At 46.5% G+C, this 24,789-nt stretch overlaps 1 long non-coding RNA gene across 15 annotated transcripts in view; it reads right to left on the reverse strand.

Annotated features, from left to right (window-relative positions):
* LOC123585459 overlaps positions 1-24,789 on the reverse strand; it is a 371,435-nt gene that overhangs the window by 45,672 nt on the left and 300,974 nt on the right. Inside the window, exon 17 of one of the 15 annotated variants that reach the window (XR_006706190.1) lies at positions 7,495-7,602. The exons of the other annotated variants lie outside the window; for them this stretch is intronic. This is a non-coding gene — a long non-coding RNA (uncharacterized LOC123585459). The remainder of the gene's footprint in view (positions 1-7,494; positions 7,603-24,789) is intronic. 15 annotated transcript variants of the gene reach the window in all.

Below are 24,789 nucleotides of genomic sequence, written 5' to 3' on the forward strand. Positions count from 1 at the left end.
CTGAGCATCTCGGTTGCTCTGAAACGAAAGTCTGATTCTCATTCGAAGAACACCATCTACAGCTTCCCGATGATTGAATATTCCATGGATAGAGAACTCCTAATTTCTCCATGTGTTCTACTTTAGGACAGTTCTCTTCTTTAGCAAAGAGATTTGTCCTTAAATAAGTCTTCTTCCTTGACACAGATACCCCTTGATCTTAATTTTAATCTCAGAAGTACTTTGGTCAATTATTACTAGATATGAATCAATATTAAAACCCCAGGAGCACATAACAATAAACATTAACTTTTCACTCATAATAGAGGGGGGGGCTGGGAAAGCTCTGTTGGCCTGCTGTGGGGGGGGAGGGGGTTCTGCTCCACAAGCCTCTCATCCTCCCCTGGGAAATCCTGTTATTATGGTAATGGCAGAAGTTATAGGAGAATGAATCTGCCACAGATGCTCCGTAACTTCTGCCTACATTTCATTGGCCAGATCAAATCACATGTCCAAGCCCAAGGTCAAAGAAAGTACTTAAGAGAAGACCATACTCTGCTTACCCTAAGGCCGTGGCAGGAATAGATGGAATGGGAGAAGTTACAGCCAATATTCAATCAACCACAGAAGTTACAAAGAATTCATCCCACTTCTCCCATTAATGTCAAGTCAAAATGGAGAGCTCATGTTCCCATAAACATCCTTACTTTCCAGATTAAGCTTATGTAACTTCTCTTTTTTTTTTAATTTTTAGGGTGAGAGTCCAAGCAGAGGGGAGGGGCAGAGAGAGAGACAGAGAGAGAGAGAGAGAGAGACAGAGAGAGACAGAGACAGAGAGAGACAGAGACAGAGAGAATCTTAAGCAAGCTCCACACTCAGTGCAGAGTCCGATGCAGGGCTCAATCCCATAACCCTGGGATCATGACCTGAGCCAAAATTAAGAGTGGGACATTCAACCAGCTGAGCCACCCAGGCGCCCAAGCTTCCTTAATTTCTTATCCAGCAGGTTTTTAGAACTATCCTCACCCTGACCTGAACACATTGTAGTTTGTTAACATTTCTAGCTAATATTTTTGGTAGATGTGGTCATGTGTCTTCCAGTGTGGATTTGCCCGTGCAGGATGGTGCATGCATCTGTTAGAATCTGATGCCTAATAAAACACTCCAAAAGTTAGCTTGTGATCCTGTGCGTCGGCAAGACAGTTATTCTGGTCTGGGCTGGGCCTGGTTGAACTCATCTGTGCTTTCTCAAGTGTCTGCAATCAGCTGGCAGATCAGCTGGAGGTTGGTAGGTCTAGGATGGCCTTGGCTATGGTACCTGGAGTCTCTCTCCCATTGTCTACCTTACTCCAGAAGGCTAACTAGGGCCTATTTGCATGTCTGTATCAGGGTCTAAGAGTTCAAGAATGGAGGCTGCATGCTTGAGGAGTAGGTTCAAAATGGCACAGGATCACTTCTGCCACATTCTATTGGCCAAAGCTAATCAAAGGGCCAACTCAAAAATCAAGAAGCAGGGAAATAGACACAATGGACTCTACCCTCACATGGGAAAAGCTGCAAAGGGCTTTGGCCATTTTTGCAGTCTCCACTCACACAGGTACTCTGTACTCCATGGCCATGAATGCGTTGCACGTAGTCAGGCTTACTTTGGGTTTTGGCCTGCGCCACACTGTTGACTTACAGAGTGAGAAGTCAGGTAACAACCTCAGACATTGATTCACGAACATTGTCAAGCAAATTCATACTGCACTTACATTTATGCTGTTGGTCTGAACCAAAGTACAATCCTTCATATTTCCTTTATCTCCATTGCTACAGCCACCTTTGATCCTTCCATTTCCCTTCTTGTAACAACTCTCTATATCTTTTTAAGGAAATTTCCAAATTCTGAACAACATCTTCAGCTATTTCCTTGCCGTGTCTGATATAAACAGCAGGTTGCTATCAGGTTAGTTATAACAACCATTTAAGGATAGCGATGGTCACATTTGCCAACATTGCTGTATATTTTATGGCAACCATCACAGTACTGGGCAAACGGCTGCCCCTTGGTTACCATATGAAGTCACGCAAGAGTGAATTGATACTCAATACAACACAAATCCAATGAGGTAAATCAGTGGCTCTTCAGTTCTTTTCTTTTCCGTAGGGTCTTTTTTAACAAATTTTTAAAAAATGTTTTATTTATTTTTGAGAGAGACAAAGCATGGGCGGGGCAGGGGCAGAGAGAGAGGGAGACACCAAACCTGAAGCAGGCTCCAAGCTGTCAGCAAGGAGCCCAACACAGAGCTCGAACCCAAGAACTGGGAGATCATGACCTGGGCAGAAGTCAGATACTTCACCAACTGAGCCACCCAGGCACCCCATAGGAGAGTCTTTTTTAAAAAAGATGAAATATCCTATGAAAATCCAACATGAGAACCAGATAAACATGGGACTCCTTTCATCGGAAGAGGGAACATTCCCAAAGTTCTCCCTACTCAGCTTCTCCATTCCAATTTCCCCTAAGGTATCTGAAGCTTCCATGGATGCCGTGGAATCTGAAAATCACTTAATGAAACCAATGCTTTTCAAATTTGGACAAAGATGGCCATCAGTAAGAAATGCATTTTACATAGTGACCCAGAACCCACACGCACAGAGGTAACTGAGGCAACTTTCTCGATACCATCTCACCCTGAGTGCAACATACTCTATATTTTCTATTCTACTCATTTCACTTCTGGAATACTGATCACGTGCTAGTAAGTTGTTTTTACAACCCACTGAACAGGTCATGTCCCGTTGTTATAAAACTACTGGACGATTTGATGCCTGAAGACTGAAGACGCCTTGCAGTGTTGAAACTCTACTGGCCTATTGTTCAATAGCTTCCATGCCTTCAATGTCCACTGTTGTTCTTGGGGACAAGGAGAAACTAGTGATGGATACCACCAAAAAGAAGCAGAAGTAAAGTTACAGATAACGTTCCCAAGAGTAATAGAGACCATGTGCCCTTGTTAACCCTGATAAAATTAGTAGATTATCTTGTGAGAAGAGTTTACTCTAGAGCCAGAGTACCTCACCTCAATAACGACCTCCTCTGTTGCGTGGGTCTAATAATTAGCATCTACCCTGTAGGGTTGTTAATGGCACCAAACAGGATCATGTACAATGGACTTAGCAGAGCCAGGAACACAGTAAGTGTTCAGAGTCCCCTAGCACTAATGAGGGAGTAGATGGAGCAGGTGGCTTTTCTCCCCCCAAAGAAGTGGGCTCAACAGTCAAGACAAAAGATGAATTGATCTCTCTCCCAGGTCCCCTCCCACTTTAACAGTCAGGGGAACGGGACTTCAAATTCTTGTTCTGTCACTTAACCGCTGAGGTCTTAACAATGGTCTTGGATGACTTACTTTCTGAACCTCAAGATCTTCTGCTGTGAAATGAGACTGACAAAACCTCTTGGAGAGAGTTGCTGTAAGGATAGTTGAAATAATGAATGTAAGACACCTGGCCCGGTAACTGCTATGCACTAATTCCTCTACAAAAGGAAAGAGACAGAGACAGGAATAGAGAAACAACTTCAGAACATCTGTCCAAAGAAAGAAAAAGTGCTCTAAAATGCAATTGTTTGCATTTTGAAAATGATTGAAGACCATTCAAGTTGCGTAAGCAACAGCCAACCAGAGCCACATTCCACTGGTTATCTTAGCTACGATTTAGTGCTCCTCCTAGATGCAGAGCCCCACTGAGAAGTTCCAGCAACCTGAAGTCATGATATAAGGCAAGTCCCTCTCATCAGAGAACCTATCATCAATCCATATCTTGACTCTGCTCCCCTTTTCATTGAGCACTTACTATGTAGCAGGGGTTTTAGACTGTCAGCTGTCTTACACACATTATTTTGCCTAATTCTCAGAGCAACCTGATCACATAGCCTTCATTATTTCCACTTCACGGTTGAGATTCCTGATGCCACGTAACTAGTAAGAGGCAGAGAAAGAATGTGAACCCAGATCTCGCTGAGTATTAAAGCCTTAGTACTCTGCATCTCCCCAATTCTATACCCACAGATCAATAGATGTAGGCATAAAGACCGCCAGATGTAACATAGAATACCAACCACAGAGCATCTCTGTGTACACATCCCAATAGTAAAGGAGAGCAGTTAAGAACACAGTCCTGGCCTCAAAATTCGTGTTCTATGATGGAATGACTCAAAAGTTCAAGAGAGAGAATCAGATGGATACATGACATAATATAAATTTTCTGTGAATGCACACAGACACAACACGCAAGCACACACACACACACACACACACACACACACACACCATCGACTCAGTGCTGAAAGATACCTTAGAGAACATTTAATTCAGCTCCCTTCTTTGCAGATGAGAAAGCCAAACGGGGTGGAGGTGAATGCACCAGGGGCTTCATGCCTGGGGTCCCACGGGGAAGGGGAGACAGTCTCCATTAGAACCAAGGGACTCAGACACCCAGTTCTATGCTCTTTCCACCTCACCCCAGCTCTCTATAAATGTTCCCAAGTTTTCAAGCAGTTACTCCCCAAATCGAAGGAAATGGCTGTCTCAGATAAGGCAGATTCTAACAGAGGAAGAATGTCCACCTCACTCTGAGATTTTCCCCTATCTGCTCATTCGCAGAGGTCACAAGAAGGGCAGGAGAATGCTCCCATGACGTGACTCCTGGGTCTTCATTCCTAAGAATGCAGGAAGGTTTAAATAAATCAGACTGCAGGCAAGAATTCAGACAGGCTCCCCCACATGTTCTGTGTTTTTTTCCCTAGTGGATCCCATCAGCTGTCCTGTTGCTAAGAGACCAGAGTGGGTGGGAAAGGCCAATAGTCCTATTTTTCAAACTTATCTGCAAAACCGGTTGTGCCTTTGCTCCCTCCAGGGGTTCAGCTTTCTCAAGAACAGGATATTACAACCAGGCAGATGGAGAGAGTGAGAGTACATTTTTTCGAGAAATGGACTGAGCTTTTCCTGGACATTCAGTGTCATCCAGCAGAGTCCTGGGAGCTGCCCATTATGAGTCTGATGCAATGTTTGGGAAAGAGCCTCAGCGTACACATGACTCAACGAAATATTATGATTTGTAGTCCTATCTGTTGGGAAGTTGCACTTATCAGCACCAACAAGTGCTGAGGGTCAGTAGGAGTGCTGGGCTGAGTTTGTCATTGGAGAATTAAAAAAGAATAAAAAAAAAAAAAAAACAACAGGCAGGGGTTGTGGGGAGGTGAGGATTTGAATCACTCCGGGACTTTCCTTTTCGGTTGCATTCCAATCGGACAGACCTAAACCTGGCAGAGTCATTCCATTGCTCAATGTCAAAAACATTCGCCTGGAATGCAGGACATGTGAACTTGGACACCCCCTGCAGCTTCCCTGTGTGGCCCAGCATGCTGCATCTACTCGAAACATATCCGTCATGGGAGCAGAGGCAGAGCCCAGGCTGGGGTTAGCAGGGAGGTGGCCCAATTTCACATAAAGGAAGGTGGGGATAAAAAAAGGTGAGCTCTGGACAGCATTCCTCCCTCAAGGTCTTTGTACTGGCTCACAATATACTCTGATGAGCCAAGCAGAGATGGAAAATGAGCCCTTGGGAAAAGGCTGGTGATTTTTTTTTTTTTTTTTTTTTTTTTTTTTTGCCTGTAGAAGAAAGCAAGAATGTGAATTAACTTCCTCCTTTTCTGGGTTTGTACTTGGCAGTTTAAGGCAGGGGTGGGGGGGGGGACCTGCTATAATCACGGTATTTCCAAAGAACTCTAAGAGACATATACATGGACATCTGATTCCCTATTCTGTCCCCTGCCCAGAGACTCCTCCCACTTGACTTACTCAAGGTAGCAATCCTTGCCACTCTAGTATAAATGAAGACATAACCCAGCATACCCAGAAAGCCCACTTAGACCTCGCAGCATGCTCCAAAGCTCAGTGTCCCAGCCAGCAAAGAACTAACAGTTGGTGCAGCATTCTGAGTTACCATATACAAATCACGTCACTCCCTCTCTACCTCCAAATTCAGGAGAGAAAAAAGAAAGGCGTCACAGGGGATGTGCCATCAACAGTGGAGAATAATGGAGTTGAGTGCCAAACACTGTGTGTGAGGATCAGGGATACACAGGTTCTAGAAAATAAGAACACCTAAACTAAACCAAACATTTACTCTAAACTAGAAATTTGGTGGCTTTTTCCTATTTAATTCTCACCAAAAAACACAACAAAATATCTGCAATCCCTTTTCGGATTTACTGCTCTGTAGGATACACTGGTCAAAATAGTCTTGAAAGTCCCTCCTGCACCAAAGGGGAAAACTTGCTGCTGAAAGCGATGATTACTCAGGCCAGCTGTCACAGATGATGCAATCTCTCACATAGGACAGCAATTAGCTGAAATAATCCCAAACCACCATTGCCCTTAATTCCTGATTGCCCGTCTGGGTTTGCAGTTTTGTCGACCAAGAAGACACTTGAAGTGACACGTGAAAGGGCTATTCAAAGAAGATTCTAGAATGAGGGCAAGTGTGTCTTTTTGGAAGACTGACAGGTGGGTGAGAGACCACTCAGCCGAGGTGCGTGAGACTAAAGGTAGGGTGTTCAGAATTCAGCTTATTGCCTTTTAATCTCTGGAGCTAGGGAGGAGGACGTGAAGGTGGGAGGGGGTTAAGGGCAAGACACTGACGTCAGGGCAGATCTCATTGCTGTTCTGATTGCGGGCTGACTGTGACACAGGCGTCTTATTTACGAGGCATGAGAATGTAATAGTTTGGACATCGACCACCTTGTTCTTCTCCAGCAGTCTGATAAAACTTCTTGTCTCCTCATGGCACAAAAGGGCTGACAGCTTTCAAGTGGTGGCATTCAAAGCCACGATTATGACTTCTATAAAGGCATTCATAAGCTATCCATCACAAGACAGGGTGTGGTCACACTGACATATTGTCAATAGATAAAACAATGAGTCACGTTCATATCTAGATTAGTATTCCGAGAAGACAGTGAAAGAAGTGTGTCAAATTCTCCCTTGCTCTGTCCAGAGCTTAAAGAATAATGCCAGCCTCACCGTAGATGCCCCTGAAGTAGAAAGATGCTTTGTCATGGGCTGAAGATAGTAACGATCACTTCCAAGTTAAACTTTAACACTGTTTACTGGGCCTTTAGGAAAATTGCCAAAAGAAAATTGTCAGCATTACATCCCTAGCATGCAGCACAGTGCAGAGCAAATAGTAGCTGTTTAGTAAATCGTTGCTGAGTCAATCAGCGCTCAAAGCAACTCAAGTTTGACAGAGTGAAAAGAGATCCTTCTCTAATGATGTTTGGGATTTTTGTCTATGGAAGACAACTTGTACTGGTCAGTTCATCTGGGCCATGACTTTCACCCCCAACAAACTTGCCCCCTGGTCCCGTATCACCCATGTTGGTCAACACTGCTTCCCCTCTATGAAATGCCCTTCTACCACATTTGCCTGGTACATTCTATTCCTCACTTGAAAGTCTCTTCAAATACCTACCATGCTGAAAGCCTGGCCCTGCTGCAGGTCTACAGACAACTGGTCACTTCCTCTTTTGTGCCCACACGACGTACAGTACGTAGCACAGAGCCTAGCAAGTAGTATCACCTGAAAACATTTTGGCTGATGAGCAAATGAATACATTTAAGGTCATCAGAATACAGACAGTGGGAGCAAATCAGTGTAGCAGTAGCAGCGAGGTGCCCACCAAGTCTAAGGCTTGGTGCCCTGCCTTTAGTGACAATCACATTGCACAGCAAATGGCTTGGGAGAGTGGGGCTGGGGAAGAAGCTATAAAACGGGAATCCATGTAACCTTTGTTGTACTCCAACATTCCCAGAGTGTTTCGACTGACCCCAATTAAGAACAGTGTATACAACTGAGCAGCCATGAAGAGCATGGGTACCAACGTTACCCCCTAAATAGAAGCCATTGCCCTGTGTGGGGTCCAGTACCATCTCTGAAGGACTTTCATCTCCTCTCAAAAGAAAACAAGAAAAGCGGAAGCAGCTGTCCTTCCTCCTCTGGGGATGGCATATGTGCTAAAATAATGTTGGTCATCTCCACAAGTACCTTTGACTCATGCAATTGGTCATCCAGACACATATTTCCGCCTAGGCCTGTCTTGTTTCCTCTTGGAAGAGGAAGGATCATTCTGGCCAAAGGGGCCGAGTCCTTCAGGAGATGGTTGGTCCTCCAAAGCAGCAGCCCAAGATCTGCAGCTAGAAGCTTGGGCCATGTGGAACTATAGAAGGGTCAAGAGGCTCCCCAGCCATTTCCAAACCAATTAAGCATCTAGGCTCCTCAACATCCACCCTGGGCAGCAAAGCTAGAGGGAACAACAAACATGGAGGAGCCCATCCTTCTGTCCTCCTGAGCCAACCTTTTATTTTCCTCACGAAAGCTTCATGAACGTTCAAGTCACAAAACATTCGTAGCATGGGCGAGGAAGTCTGTGTTTGAGTATGTTTCAGATCTCTAGTTAAAAAAAAAATAAAATAAAAACATCTAGAAAGGTGCACACACACTTTTCACAGTGGTCATCTCTGGAGACGTGAACGGGATTGCACGGCAATTAAAAGGAATGTTTACTATGTTCTCTATATGCTTCTGAATAGTTTGATTCTTTTTTTTTTTTCACCACAAACACACATTGATTATAAAATTTAAAAGATAAAATAATTGTGTCAAAATGAGGATAAAGGGTGTGTTTGGACCACTCTGGCCTCAAGAGCTCTCTTTCTTCCTCAGCAGCACTAAGAAGCTGTGCTGTGTGATTTCCCCGTTCCAATCATGGAGCCTCTGGGGACTCAGATTCTCCCATCCTTCCACATTTACTGATGAGTCAGTGGGGAACGGAAGGTTTCCAGAGAAGAGGTACCACCACTAAAATTGGTCGCAGAACCAGTGGAGCCTTTCACTTGCATGATCTCACATTGATCCTCTTGCAACGTCCACAAAATAAGCACCACTGGCTACATTTTGAGGATGAGAAAATGAAGTTCAGAGGGCTTAATCACGTGCTCAGGGCCACACAGCCCATGAGTGACAAAGCAGGAGTCACAACTCAAATCTGCCAGGCACCCAAGCTCCCGCTTTTAAAGGTGTGTCTCACACTCAGTTCCAATGACCACTGTGTCCGGGGAGCTCTGCCAATGACACCTCCCTAGACCCGTCCTGGCCTCTCCACTTACACTCTCACATCAGGAGAGGTTGCTCTTTCCGGCTGAGTTGAAAAGGAAAATGCAAAGCTCATGCATTTTACTCCCCCTTGGGCTCTCCAGTGTGTGTAGGTGTGATCAGCAACTTCTCACTACCAAATTACAAGGCTTATTCTTGGACTTCCTCATAGTTAATGGTTTGATTTGAATGCTCAGGCTTCTCATCCACCTGTCAGCTCCATAATAAGTTCACTCAAGTCCAAAAACAAAAAAGAGAGAGAGCAATAAAGCACAAGTAGAGGATGGAGACACGACCAGTATGAAAATGTCTGGGGATTTTAGTCAGAGTGGGTCCAGAATGAGTCAGCAGGGAGATGTGGATGGCAGGACAGATTTGAACTTCAGCACCCTTGAAGGGGTTCAGGTGCTGAGAATGGGGAAAGTCATCGCCCCCTTTCATGTAGGACCGAAGACAGGTTCCTAGTCTCCCTGGACATAGTTTCCTCATTTGTAGAGCGGAGATCATGATAGAGAATATGCAAGTCAATTGCTTAGCAGAGCGCTGGCATCCATTAAACATTCCAGAAACAAAACCAGTCTCATCATGTCCTCAGCAATAATAAGACGAGGCACTGTTAGTCTCCTTACTTTACAAATTATGAAACCAAGGTGACAAAGCTCTCGAGTGGCAGAAAATAGACCAACGCCAGGTTGGCCTGATTCTGAAGTCCATTTTCATAACCACTAAGCTATACTTCCTCCCTCAATAGAAAATTTAGAACAAGAAGAAAATCCCCCATAACCTCATGACCCAGAGATAAGCACTTTTACCCTTTTAAATACTTTCAGATTTTCTTTCATACAGAGATGAATACTGTTGTTCAAAATTGGGGATCGTGCATTGCATTCTACATTTACTTTTTACATTTGTCCAGACACCGTAACCACTTTCCCGCATCAATAAATGTTTGTTCCTCTAGCTGTTCTTTGTGGCCACTTAGTGTTTGTTCATATGGACTACGGACATGCTGTATCCCTACCATTTAATCCCCTATCGTTGAATATTTAAGTGGTTACATTAAGATGTTTTCAACATTTTTTATTATTGAGGTAGAGGTGACATACAATGTTATATCAGTTTCAGGTGTGCAACATAGCGATGGGGCAACTCTGTATATTATGTGGTCCTCTCATTGTCACCCTACGATGTTATTACAGTATTACTGACTATACTCTGTATGCTATACTTTTCATGACTTATTTATTTTGTAACTGGAAGTTTGAACCTCTTAATCCTCTTCTCCAAATTTCTCACAAATGCAATCAATGCTGTCGGAAGTATCCTCACTGCAGTGTCTTTGTCTCAGCCTTTACCTAAGGAGGTGCAGAAGCAGTGGGGCTTGTTCTAGACTAGCAGTTGGGTGAATGATGAGACTTCAAGCCTTGTTCCATGAGAAAGGTGTGGAGGGACTGACTGAAATTGTCCTCCCCAGAGAAGTGAGGCTCTAGAAGCAGGAATAGGGACAGGACAGATGCCCTCAGTGGCTGGGGAGAAGCCTGTAGCATTGGAACAGAACTGCCTCCGATGGTCCTGAGCTGGTATGACCGAAGGATGGCAGACTTCTGCCGAATGTGCAAAAGTACTTTCCCACGGACTCAACTGTCAAAGGATGTGTTAATTAACCTGCCTCAAGAAATGGTTAAGTTCCCCACCAGGTAGGAAGCTCAACGTGGGAGCCTACTGAAAAGCAAGCACTTTACAAACATCACCTCGTTTAATTCATAGAACACTACTAAGGGATAGGGTCCAAGGAGATACACTAACTTACCTCAGTTCACACAGCTGGTAAGTTCTGGAAATTCAGACCCAGGTCTTTCGGATAACAAAACACTTACATCCAGGTATAGTGATGAAAAGCATGAGTTTAGAGGAAACCAGACTTGGGCTCAAGAATATTCTTTCATTTGCTGGCTGTGTGACCTTGGGCTAGTGACTCAACCACTCTGAACCACAGGCAGGATAATAACTGCATCCACTTCTGAGCATGCTCATGAACATCAAAGGAACCAACTCCTGTAAAATGCTCAGCACAGAGCCCAGCACAGATTATGCTCAATAAATGTTGAGCACCTGCTGAAAGAAAGGTCTAGAAGAAACACATCAAAGTTTTCAGACTTTGCTTCAGAACATATTAGTTCTTCTCTAAAATGAGCCCACCGAAGTTTACCCAAGACCTTTGGGCACCCCAGCTCCCAGAGACAAAGTGTGGAACACTGACTGACTCACACATTCCATTCACCCATTCATTCATTGTTGGGCCCTAGACTAGGTGCCATGGCTATGATTGAGCAAGAACATGGTGGTGGCTGGCCTAACGGAGCTTCCAGATTCTGGCAGGAGACAGATCCTAATACATGATGATAATTAAGGGTGAAAAGTCCATAACAGAGGAGAAAAGCAAGATGTGATGGGAGCACCTTACAGGGGAGTCAGGGTAAGCTTCATAAACTGGTGGCATCTACAGAAAGCTGAGCCCTACAGAAAGAGGAGGTGGTAACAGAGGACAAGGTCCTGGGTGAGCAGAATTACTTAGGAGTTAAGAAGGAGAGGGTGAGAGGTCATGGTGAGTCCAGAAAATTCAGCAGGAGCCCTGGTAGAACAATGGGACTTTACCTTGAGGGCTATGTGGACCCATAGTGCAGGGTTTAAGCCAACAAGTAATATGAAGAGATTGGCATTCAGAGAGGTCACTGGGCACATGAGTGGACTAAGGGGGAGCAAGCCTGGAGGCGGAGGCCTCCAGGACATGGTGGTAGCCCCAACAAGAGAATGGCAATGGGACACAGAGAGTGGACAGAGCCACGAAAATCAGAAGCCACACCTGCCAAGTCCACCCACACTGGAAGCAGCCCCAGGACACCCGGATGAATTGGGTTCTCTTTCCAGATACTGGGTGGAGCTTGACATGGTAGCTGCCCCTAAGATATTAAAAAGCCAAGCCAAGGGGTGCCTGCATGGTTTAGTTGTTAAGTGTCAAATGCTTGATCTCAGCTCAGGTCTTGATACCTTGGTCATGAGTTGGAGCCCCCCTGCACTGGGCATGAGGCCCACTGAAAGGAAGAAAGGAAGAAAGAAAGAAAGAAAGAAAGAAAGAAAGAAAGAAAGAAAGAAAGAAAGAAAAGAGAAAATTGAAAAGCGAAGCCAAGAAAGATTCTGGTGTCAGAACCCTGTATCCTTCTTCTTTGATTCCATAAGCTCAAATCATAGCAATTCAGAAGACTCTCTTGGTAAGCAGAGCAGAATTTTTCTAATTTCTGGCCCCAAAGGTATCCCTCTGCAAAGCTTCAGCCTTAAGCCAGTGCAGGGAATGAAGAGGGAGGGAGAGCTGGGAGGACCAGGAAAACCAGTTCTTAATAATAATGGGTCGGCTCCTCATAATAATAGCTTCTGGTTTACAGAGCACTTTCACAGACATTATCTCATTTGATTCTCACAGTGAATGGGGAGTGGAGGGAGGAGGGACACGAGGCAATTAGCATCAGTCCCACCCTTTCAAATATGGATGCTTGTGGCTCAAAGAAGTGAAGTGATTTGCCCAAGATTACAAAACCCATGAGTGGTTTTATGACTCTCACTTCAGTGCCTCAGCTCCCTCCCTTAGAGCTAATTTTTTGGGAGTGAGAGTGGTTCTTTTTGCCTAGGAAGAAGGATGGCATATGTATGCCATTAACTCTTAACAACAAGAAGTTCAAGTCTAACAGAGAATCGCTGGGCTGATGAGGTCCCAAACAGGACACCTTCGAGTGCTGTGGACACAGGGTACGGGCAAAAGGAGAACAGACTCTAAGTGTTGCTGGGAGCGAGCTGGATGTACAAGAGGCAGGAAAATGCTAGTGCATGGTTGTGCCCAAGGGGACTGCTAGAATGAGGACCTGGGGGGGGTGGGGAGAAGGGAGAGTAGGAACTCCGCACAAGAGTCAAGGGCTGCTAGATGGATGAGTCCTTCAGCAGAGGCCAACAGCCCATCTAGATGTCAGGAAACAAGCAAATTCCACAAACAGCCTCATCAACTCTGAGTAGGGCATTTGGGTAAAAGGTCCTTGCTGTGGTGCCTGTTCATGTCAGCACAGAGTTGATACGAAGAAAGACCCGAGTCTCTGTGTCAGGACAGACAACTCAGTGAAATCCACCAAGCAGAAACCAGCTCTTGTGGCCTTGTGGTATGGGGTCTGGCAGCTGACCAGGAAGCTGTGAATGGTTCCTGTTTCCAGAGCAGTTGAGCTGAGTCCCTCCCACCCCGGAGAACCACAGAAAGGAATTTTGCAGGGATGGTCCATACCTGGCAACCAGGAAGGAAAGAGGGAATGATTTCCCAGGATCCTGTTGGAGACCCACATCAAAATGGCTCTGTCATCTCTATCCTGAAGTGGGGAGAATCAGAGCATATGAGCCTCAAACCACAGGCACGGTTGGTACTTCCTGCATACCCGCTGTACCCCCAATCCTATGCAGAGCCCTTTATGCTTGACCCCATTCAGTCCTTACAACAGCCTCGCATTATGTTGAGGAAACGGAAGCCCAGAGTGTATAAGCACTGTATCCAAGTTCACCTAGCAAATGAACTGCAGAACAGATTTGTCAAGAAGTCTGGAAGCTCAGACCTCATGTTCTTTCCACTCCCCACAAAGCTTGTGAGTTTGAGTGCTTGAAATAGCGTGGCAGGGGTATGAGAGGAAGGGGGCATGGAAGCAGGATGGAAATTGTGTCTTAAGCCACCACCCTGACTCACTCCCTTAATAAGCATCTAATGACAGCTGAAGTGTCTGCCTTGGGGGTAGTGGGGGTTTCTAGAATAGTACTTTGGAGAAAAATCCCGACTGGCAGTGACTGAGGCATGAATCAGCACAGCAAGTTCCAGGTCAAAGAGGAAGCCTTAAGGAGCAGCAGCCCCAAATACAAGAGGAATAGTTCAGTGTCTTCTGAGAAATCTGGGACCCGCAGGGGCTACATCGTGGCTTTCTGCTTCCAACTTCAGCCTTGTATCAAACTGCTCCCTAAACTGGAAACTACCGCAGCCTGGCCTTCTTCTAGGTCACTGACGTGAGGACTCCCATCTTGCCTCAGGTCTTTGTTCCTTGAGTAGTCTCCATTGGGAACATCCTTGCTCTCTTCTCTGCCCCTCTAACTCTGAGCAGTACTTCAAAGCCAAACCCAAATTCCTATCCTTCCATGAGATCTGTCTGACCTAGTCTGTTCACTCATGAATTCATTGAATCATCCACTAGACAATATTTGTTAAGCACCCCAATTCCTGAGCACCATGGAAGATATTGGGACGCATTGACAGAAGACCATCCCTACCCTCATTGCTTCGTTGGAAAAGGAAATACATGGGAACAGAGTGTAATAAGAATAACAATACGACCTTGGGGGATGCTTCAATGTTAACAGAAATGCTTAACTTTTCTGGGCTACGGATGGGTTGGGGAGGCTTCCAAATGAGGCAGCATCCTGGACGTGTTTTGAATGGTGGGTGAGATGACCAAAAAGCAGGGTACTCGGAGTCAAGAGATCTGGGCTCCAGTCCACCCTCTGCCTCTATCCTGACCTTGAAGGAGGCATCTCTCCTCTTTGGACCTCATTAAGGGGGCTGGACTGGCACGGCAGCCAAAACCTGTCCTGCCTGAGCTCTGGTCTTCATATTGCCTGGCCACCAAATTATTGCTCATCCTGCCTTTTGTATTGCCAAACCTCTATTTCCTTATATGTAAAAATGGAGATGCTAATAACCAAACCTTGGGACTCTGGAAGATGCAACAAGACAATGGCAAAGTGCTTTGGAAATGCTCATATACAGAGCGCTGAGAAGGGACTGTGTGGTTGTGGGTCAGTTCTCCACTGACGATGCTTCCCTCTGCCTTCCTCCGGGCATCTAGCACAAGGATGGACACACCACAAGAGCATCATAATACATGCTGAATTGAGCTTTATTTTACACGCACATGCACACACATTCACACACACCAGCACGCACACACTTGTCCTCCCTACATCTCAGAATATTTTCCCCCTTCATCCCCATCAAAGCCCTGACCTCCTCTGTCCAAACCCTACTCTACCAAGTGCCCAGCAGCCTCCCTCCCAGGGCACCAACTCATCTCTTCCTTCTCTGCTCCTCACCATGACTCAGCGACCTACCTGCCATCTGTGAGTGCCATTCCCGGGTCCTACCTTCTGAGTGTCATCTTAGACCTCCCATTCTTGTTGGAGCAGGTGGTTGGTGAAGTTGCCGTGGGAGGCATGACCACTTACTCAATGCCTGCTCAGTGGCCAGGCTCTGTGACACCTCCCATTGATCCTCCCAATACCTCTGTGTGATGACAGTTATGATTCCCACTGTTCTGATAGTAATTGCCATCATGAAATGAACACCTGTCATGTGCCAGGCACTATACCTAATGTCTCACAAGTATAAATCCATCTAACTGTATACTTTAAATATAATAAGCTCATTATATGACAGTTATGCATAGATAAAGCTGGTTGTTGGGTGTTTTTTTAATTTAAAGAAGACGCCGGAATTGGGGGCCTAGGGATGTACATGTCAATGATATGGGAAGTTTCTCAGTCTTGTGTAAAGGGAGCTCTGAGAGCACACATTCGCCCTGTAACAGTAATCCCAGGAAGTCGCGTTTAGGCACCTGCTGGGACCTCCACAGAGGCAGTGGAAGTAGAAGAAAAAATACTGGCCAAGGAAGAAAAGGACCTGATTTTTTTTTTTTTAATTTTTTTTTTTTCAACGTTTATTTATTTTTGGGACAGAGAGAGACAGAGCATGAACGGGGGAGGGGCAGAGAGAGAGGGAGACACAGAATCGGAAACAGGCTCCAGGCTCTGAGCCATCAGCCCAGAGCCTGACGCGGGGCTCGAACTCACGGACCACGAGATCGTGACCTGGCTGAAGTCGGACGCTTAACCGACTGCGCCACCCAGGCGCCCCAAAGGACCTGATTTTTAACTGAGGCCCTGCTTTTACACACTCTGTGTCTTCGCATGGAAACACCCCCATGTGTTGATTGGACAGGAGCTGAGCTCCCATTGTAGGAGGCAGCAGGACATAACAAAATGGCATGAGTTTGCAACCCAGACATACCTGGATTGGTTTTCCCACCTTGTCGTTGAGGAATGCACTAAGCTCAAGCATACAGTGATGCATTTTAACACCCTGAAGCCCCTCTTCCAAGTGAGCTGTATCCAGATCAAGAATCAGAGCACTGTCAGGACCCCATAAGCCTCCTCCTGCACCCTTCCAATCGCTATGTCCACCAAATAAACCTTGATTTGGCTCGACTTCCTTCACTCATTAGCTGTGTGACTTTCAGCAGATTTTCTGGTCTATAAAGTGGAGCTAATAATGCTAATTTAACAAGTTTTATTTCTTAAAGAAGAAAATGAAATAACATGTTTAAAACACCTAGCACAAGGCCTGACATGTTAGAGATGTTTCATACATGGGAGTTCCCTTCCCAAGAAGAAGCTTGGAAGGGCCAGACCCCGAGGGGCAGGGGGCACAGAGTCAGGGACGCAGCACTGGCACACCCCTGGGAGAGTCACTTAGCCTTCTTGGGCCTCTGTCTCCTGTCCTGTAAAGTGAAAGCCCTGTAAATGCTAGACGTAACATCACGCCTCTCCAAGGACCTTGCCCGGGCTATGAGGATGAATAAGACGTAGCTTTTGCTCCTTAAGAGCTGAGAATCCAGAACTCTCCAGTTCCCATCAGGTGTGAGTGGGAACCCTGGCTTCTGTGCAACGGTGTAAATACATGTGATGCACAAATGGGAGACCAGTGCCACCCTCGCCGGACTGCTCATCATGAACACCAGAAGGCTTTTAAAACAAAAGTGTTCCCTCTTCCCCTCCCAAATCAGGATCACTAAGGGTTAGGCCCCATAGATGTGTCTGTGTTGCTAAGGCCCCCAAGTGATCTCAGTGCACATGGTCTGCAGAGACCAAGTGGGAGCTGCTGGTGAAGGAGTCGGACCAAAGTTGTGTTGAGCCAGGACACGTTGCACGTTAGCCATTACTTAATAGAGTGAATCTCCAAGACCAGTTTGCTACTTCCTTGTTTGCCTCTTCCCCCTCAGATGTGCCCCAAACATACTCTTGTTCATTGAGAACACCCAGTTATTTGAGCTCCAATCAAGCAACCCATTTCTTCTTTCAAACCAGAGTGTGAGTTCTTAATTCCCACTGTGCCCGGGCTATTGGGAATGACTTATCTGGTTTTTTTTTTGTTTTTTTTTTTTTGTTTTTTTTGTTTTTTTTTTCAACGTTTATTTATTTTTGGGACAGAGAGAGACAGAGCATGAACGGGGGAGGGGCAGAGAGAGAGGGAGACACAGAATCGGAAACAGGCTCCAGGCTCTGAGCCATCAGCCCAGAGCCCGACGCGGGGCTCGAACCCACGGACCGCGAGATCGTGACCTGGCTGAAGTCGGACGCTTAACCGACTGTGCCACCCAGGCGCCCCTGACTTATCTGTTTTTGAGCAGCACCTGATGAGGAAGTGACAAGCCAGGCTTAGTGCCTCCTCTAAACAAATAGCCTCCCAGCACCGAGAGCAAACTACATTGCCAAGCGCAAGCTGCTCACACGGACGAGTCCCTACACCCCTTGTCATAAACGCTAATGGTAAGGAACACCCATCACTGAGGATATCCATAACAGCCTTCCCAAAGAATGGACTTCATCCAATTGCCAGCCCTGATGTGTATCAAAGAAGGGATAATTATTAATAACACTAATAATCGTGATAATAGTAGCCAGCATTTACAAGGCACTGACCATATGCCTAGATACTCCTGGGCACTTAGCAGATGTTGCCTTATTTAATCCCCATCACAAATGGAGTTATTGGTCCCAATTCTTCATCCCTCTTTTTGGCCTCATCCATGCCCTCTGCCACGAGACTACAGTTCTTTTCCCTAGAGACAGAGTGTGTGTTCCCCACCCCACATTGCTCTGACAAGCCTAGACTCAATCAGTGAAGCTACCGATATCAGAGCAGCAAAACACGGTTGTGATTTGAAGTCACTGAGTATTAGGATGATTTGTTACACAGCAACAACTGACCAAACCAGTCTCCTAGAGCAGACGTTGGCAAACAAATAAAATAAGTTTTACTGGAACTCAACAACACCCACTCATTTCTGTGTCGTCTCTGGCGGCTTGCAGACTACCCAGCAGAGGCGGGTGTTTGCAACAAGGACCATCTGATCTGCAAAGCCTAAAATATTTACTATCTGCCTTTAGAGAAAGTGTTTGCTCATCTCTGCCCTAGAACTGGGTTTCACAGACTTTAGCGGGCATCAGAAACACCTGGAGGGCTCAGAATTCTGATTGTGGAGGTCCAGAGTGGGGTTCAAGGATCTGCTTTGGTCTCCCGACCCTCCCCACTCATCAGGCTCTCCGCTTGCCCCAGACAGGCACCACGCTCCTTCGTCAGGGCATTTGAACTTGCTGCCTCTCGGCCAAGACCATCCAAGCCCCAGCTATCTGCCCGGCCTTCTGCTTTGCTTTGTTCAGACCTCTGCTCACTGTGTCACTGAGCCCAGTCTTCTCTTACCTTCTTTGCTAAAAACAGGTGTCCCCGGCCTCTTTAGTCTTTATCCCTTTACTAGGCACCCCTTCTTTGTATAGCACCCATTATACATGTACACGCATCTTCCCAATTGTCTGTCTCACTACACTGTAAACTCCTTGAGGGCAAGGGATTCTCCCTTGAGGGCAAGGGATTCCCTGCTGCTGCCTCCTCAGTGCTTAGGACAGAACTTATCACCTGGCAGGGGCACCAGCAGTTGTTTTGAATGAGTGAGTAAATGGCAGCTGTTATTAAAGTTCCAGTTGACAAATACCTTTTCTTATTCCCTGCTCCCGCTTCCCTTTAAAAGGACTCAGCGAAGAGCCCAGAAGAGGCAAAGGAAGCTCTGTCCACTGGCCGCGCCCTCCGGCCGGACCGCCCAGGCTCCAGCCGTCTGCAGACCCCCAGGCCCGGGGCAGCCCCAACGGGGACTCAGCAGGAGTCCTTGGGGACACAGGCTTCAGGCCTTGCACCACCGGGACACATGTGACTTTCTCCCGGTTGGATTGCTTCTTCGCATCTGCCCCTGTGTACTTTGGCTTCGGAAGCCTCTGTTTACAAATCTGGGTCGAGGAAGGACAGGAATTCCAACAACATGCGATTCACAGAAGCCAGCCAGTGCCTCCTGTTCTGGCTTTTCCTTGGAAGAAGGCAGTGCGGAGAAAACACAATCATCGCTTGGACTTTGAAGCCACACAGACCCAGTTTGTGTCCAGCTGGGACTCTGGGCAAATCATATAACCTCTGCGAGCCTCCATTATCTCATTTTAAAGGAAGATGATAATACATGTTTGTTATTAGAATTGGAACCAATAGGCAAAGTCCCCTAAAAACTTGATAGTATTATTTATATTTCTGGGTGATCCTCCAATATGTCCATTTCAGGCAGAGTCCTGGACCCGTCCTCGGTACCATCCTCTCCCTGAGATAGGTGACCGTCTGTCTCTTCACATACCACGGGACCACCTACTTCTCCCTCTCCCTGGGAGGGTCTCCACGGGAGAACTGGTCATTACCAGCATAGACTTGGGCGTTGTCAGCCTGGGATTTTAACCAGGTCCCCGTCCCATCTCACTCAGTGATCTTGAGCAAGTTACTTCTCTCCGTGTGACTCAGTTTCCCACTCTGCATAATGGGGACCACAGTGGTAGCGGTGGACCAAACAATGCCAGCTGACTACTGTAACGCCCCTTCCCTCCCTCTTCCCCATTGCTGCCTCCAACAAGGGAGCCGGGAAGCGCGTCTCAGGAGTCCCCAGCCCACCTTATAGCAAGGGTCGTGCTTAGCTCATTCTGGCCCGAGAGACACAAGCAGAAGACTGTCAGTGAATGCTGACAAAGCCTGAGGATTAAATTACAATATCTCTGTGAACAGCCTGGGGAAAGGCCTGACATGGTGCGTAAATACTTGTGGAAAGGGGGAGTCAGAATTCGGCGTGAGTCAGAATTCAGCAAGGGAGAGGAGGTGAGGCCCAAACCGGTGAGCGCTGGGCCTGGCCACCTCCGCCCCAGGTCTGCGAACTGTCTCAGAAGAAATCTGTCCCTGGTGGGGAGCCAATTAAAGGGTCAATACCAGGGATCTGCCATCCCTCGTTGGACTGTGAAGTACTTATGAATTGGTCTCCACATCAACTGGTTTTATAGAGAGAGCGTTCCAGTCACCATTAAGTGTGAACGATGTCTTTTCATCTCACCCAGCCTCGCAGCCTGCAGACCAGACAGGGCAAAGCTCTGTGGGAAGCCCCAGGACACAGGGCTGCAACCAGCAAGGTCCCCTGGGCTGCTCTGGTGGAGCAAATAACAACCACAGCACCGCTCTGGAGAAAAGTTAACAGCCACGTCTGCGATCCCCTCAGGTACCCTCTCCCCAGCTGAAGAGCTGTGACACACGGTGTCCAAGCCCTCCAACAGGAAGGAGCTCCTGGTACTGTGGGGGAAGCTAGCGAACACGCTGGGAGCACCGATTCCCCTGCAAGAGTGACTCCCAGATGCCCCACGGGGGTGACTGGTTGCCAGAGAGGGCGTGTCCCGAGGTTGACGCTGAACAGGGGCGGTGCGTGCCCAGCTTGGAGAATTCTCAAATATGTAAAAGGTCATATCATGCTGGGCACTCAGTAGCCCTTTGAAAACATGTTTTAAATACCTTCAGTGTCCAGTTTCCCGCAGGCCGAACCTAGAAAACAACTGTGGGAGTGTTCTTTCCAAAATGCAAAGCGGAGAGTGTCAGTCTCCTGCTCGGAACATTCGGTGGCTCCGCGTTAAAGGTGAAACTGAAGCCTCGCCTGGGAGATGCGCCTGCTGTTTACCTCTTTTTCATTTCTCTTTCTAGGCTGGCTATCCCCACCGACGCACGGGGACTCTCATCCCTGCTTGTCTCTGTACAGAATTCCATTCACTCGATGATTCATTCATTCACTGCACATTTATTAAGCACCTACTGCCTCTCTATGCATCAGCTACTAAGATACAAGAGTGAGCAAGAGTGACTTTGTGTTCCCCAAAACCATAGCATTGAACTCAGGAGCCTTCCACCTGGCAACACATCAGAATCACCCACAGGGCTTCTTCAAAGCACAGAGGTTTGGACTTCCTCCTGATATCCCGGGATGGGAAGAGAGGGGGAAGATTCAGGGAGTGACAAGGTGACAAAGGGAGTGGGGGAGCTAGACTCCAATCCCTCCTGTTACCTTCCTGGGAATCGTTAGGATGAGTGGGGGAAGAGCAGAGTTTTGGAGCTAAAAAGACTGGTTCAAATCCAAGCATCCATATATTCTGAGTTTCTGGAACATTCGACCCTTACATCTGCTGCCTAGCAAAAGTCCTAATAATCTCTCCCTTTTACTCTCAAAAGTACCCTGATTTGGATGATGAATTATATGGCCACTTGCTTCTAACCTCCGCTTTCCCCTTTCCTACCATGAGAACCTGGAGATTGTTGAAGCTCCCTGTGTGTTGGCTTCATGGTCTAGAGCACAGCATGATGTTAGAAAGTGGAAGAAGTAAAAGATCAAGGCCGCCAAGTGCTTCGGAGAGTGGGTACCTAATTCACAGAAGCTGCTATTACTCTTGGCCTTGCAGGAAGTAGCCCTCATTTGTTCTGAGTTGCTCCTGGCAAATGAAATGACACCATAAGGATGAGACCACATTCAGATGAAAAAATAGAGCATCTGTATCTGTGGAGGAAGTGGTCCTGAGTCACCAGGACGTGGCTTCGGTGGTTGCTGGCCAGGAGGACAAACCTATCTAGAGTCTCTGTCACAACATTTAAGCTGCAGCTCAACCTTCTAGAAAGCAGGGTTTTCCTACCCTCCTCATTGGTTGAAGTTTCTCATAGAGTTGGGTCAAATGTCTCTGATGGGCCCACGTGGAGGGCAGAGGGAAGAGAGAGACTGACACATTCTCTGTCCGGGTGACCAGCCACTCGTGACTCATCACATGGGGAGAAGGAGCGGTGATTCTGCCGGTGACTCACTCATGCCCACCAGGAAGCCCCCTCTTTAGGTCCTCTTTCTGGGCTCTTCAATTTGCATTTGGTGCCAAAGGGAACCTAGAGGAGAGGGAGACAGAAAGATCTGCCGGCTGGATGGAGTGTGGTTTGACCCAGTGGCAGTGACAGGCAGGGACAGAGAGGAAGAAATGCTAGCACACCTGGCTCCCCGGATAGAAACTTACCAACAACCAGCAAAGAGAATTTTAATGCCTAATGGTGAATATTTATAATATTTCAGAGATCTTTGAGGGTTGAGCATTTCCCACGGACAAAGGAAAGACCTAGAGCTTTAAAGAAATCAGAAATCTCCTTGGATGAAAGTGCATGAAGGAACAGTCAGATGAATGGATTGCTTAAAAGTCTAAGGTATATTCATCTGAAGATAAAATCATTCAACATAGAGAAGGGGTGTGTAGAGTCTAGAATAAATAGACCAAGACCGGAATTATCCAGACCTGTTCTAGAAAGATGGGCACAGAGGCTGGTAGGTATTTGAGTCTCTAGAATCACTCCAAGTTCTCAGGTGAGTGATTAGTTTTCCCAAATTGCAGTAGACAAAATAAGTATGGCGTATGCCCAGAAAGAACTCTTACTTTGGTAGATATGCATTCATTCATACCGCTGGTACATACAACTGATTATATTACACGTGTATTTCTTTGAACACAGGTAAAAATATACAAATTTCTTTCTTTCTTCAGACATGCCGAGCCTAAGAGCCCAGGCAGTTCTCTCTGCCTGAAGTGTTCTCTAGCCAAACATCACCTGCCCCGCTCCTCCCTGCAGGCCTCAGTCTAATGCTATCTTCACAGAGAGTGGCCTTCCCTGGCCACCATGTCAAACATGAGTATCCCTGGTCATTCTCTCTCCAGTCTGCTGCCATTTACTTGTGAAGCACTTCCAGGATCTTGTCCATATCTTGGTGTACTTTTTATTACATGTCTCTGTCCTCCAGAATATAAGCAACAGGAGAGCAGGCACTCTGTCTTATGCTTGCCGCCTTCTCTAGCGTCTTGATCATTGCTTGGCACGTCATAGGTGTCTAATACATATTTGTTGAATGAAGACCTATTGAAATGAATTATGACCTTAATAATAACATTCTGGGGGTGTCTGGGGGGCTCAGTAGGTTGAGTATCTGGCTCTTGATTTTGGCTCAGGTCATGATCTCATGGTTTGTGGGATTGAGCCCCACATCAGGCAGATCTTTACTGAGAGTATGGAGCCTGCTTGGGATTCTCACTCTATTCTCTCTCTGCCCCTCCCCTGTTCATGTGTGCTTACTCTCTCTCTCTCTCTCTCTCTCAAAATAAATAAACTTTAAAAGTAAAACCTCTATTAAAAACAAGCAGTGACATTCTTGAATAGGAGAAGTAAGTATGAGCTGTGGCTAGGGCATGGTGAACTGTGTGTCACCTTGGGTATGGCCACAGGAGGAGATAAAATGTTTGGTGATAATTACACCCCTCTCCCCTCCAGCTGAGCCACAGACCTGGGAGTTAGGTAGGGATGGACTATATGCATTATGGTGATAAATGCGGATTAGAAAACATGGCTTAGAACTGAGTCCAAAATATGCTTCCTGTTCCTTCTTCTTCCAAGGGGCTTACTCACTGCATTGCAGCCATGAAACTTCAGGCCTTCCTCCTGTCTTCCCTCGCTCTCTTCCTCAGCCCTCCTATCCCTCTTTTACCCTGACTCAGGATAAGGTCTGCTCCAGCGGCCTGACTTATAGCAAAGGTATGAGCTGAGAGAACATGTGTGACCCTAGAGAGAATTGGGTGCCTGAGTGGCTCAGTTGGTCAAGCATCTGACTCTTAGGTTTGGCTTGGGTTGTGGTCTCAAGGTTCATGAGTTTGAGCCTCACATCGAGGTCTGCTCTGACAGTGCAGAGCCTGCTTGGGATTCTCTCTCTCTCTGTCTCTCCTCTCTCCCTGCCCATCCCCTACTCTCTCTCTCTCTCAAAATAAATAAACTTTAAAAAAAAGAGACAGAGAAAGATTAAATAGCATGTCAGTGCCAGGTAGAGGCCCTGGTCCCAGCCTCACCGGTCAGAAAAGCCATTCTTTCATGGGAAGGAGTAAGCTAGGGAAGAAGCTTCCTCTCCAGTTCTTCTGAGACTGTGGAAATTTCTGTGTGGAGGTAGGCTAGTGCAGGAACAGTTGGAAAAGAGAATGGTTCTCCATACAGTCAAGGTCACACACACATCTGTGTGAAAGGAAAGTCAAAGACCACTGTGAACAACCATGAACTCCTGGTCATAAATTACATGTTGGATACCATGGGCCCTAACATGTATCTCTGTGCCTGGCCAACAGTAGCGGTCAGTAAGTGTTGTGCTCAACAATGTGTGCTGAAAGAGTGGAAGACCATGCGAGTGGTTAAATGAACTAGTGATTGAGTAAAACATGTATTATACATTAGCCTCTTATGAATCTTGCTCATATGCCTAATTTTAAATCCTGATCACCTTAGAATATATACCAAAAAATTATTTTACAAAT

This window comes from Leopardus geoffroyi, chromosome C3 (assembly GCF_018350155.1).
Source record: "Leopardus geoffroyi isolate Oge1 chromosome C3, O.geoffroyi_Oge1_pat1.0, whole genome shotgun sequence".
Lineage (NCBI taxonomy): Eukaryota > Metazoa > Chordata > Mammalia > Carnivora > Felidae > Leopardus > Leopardus geoffroyi.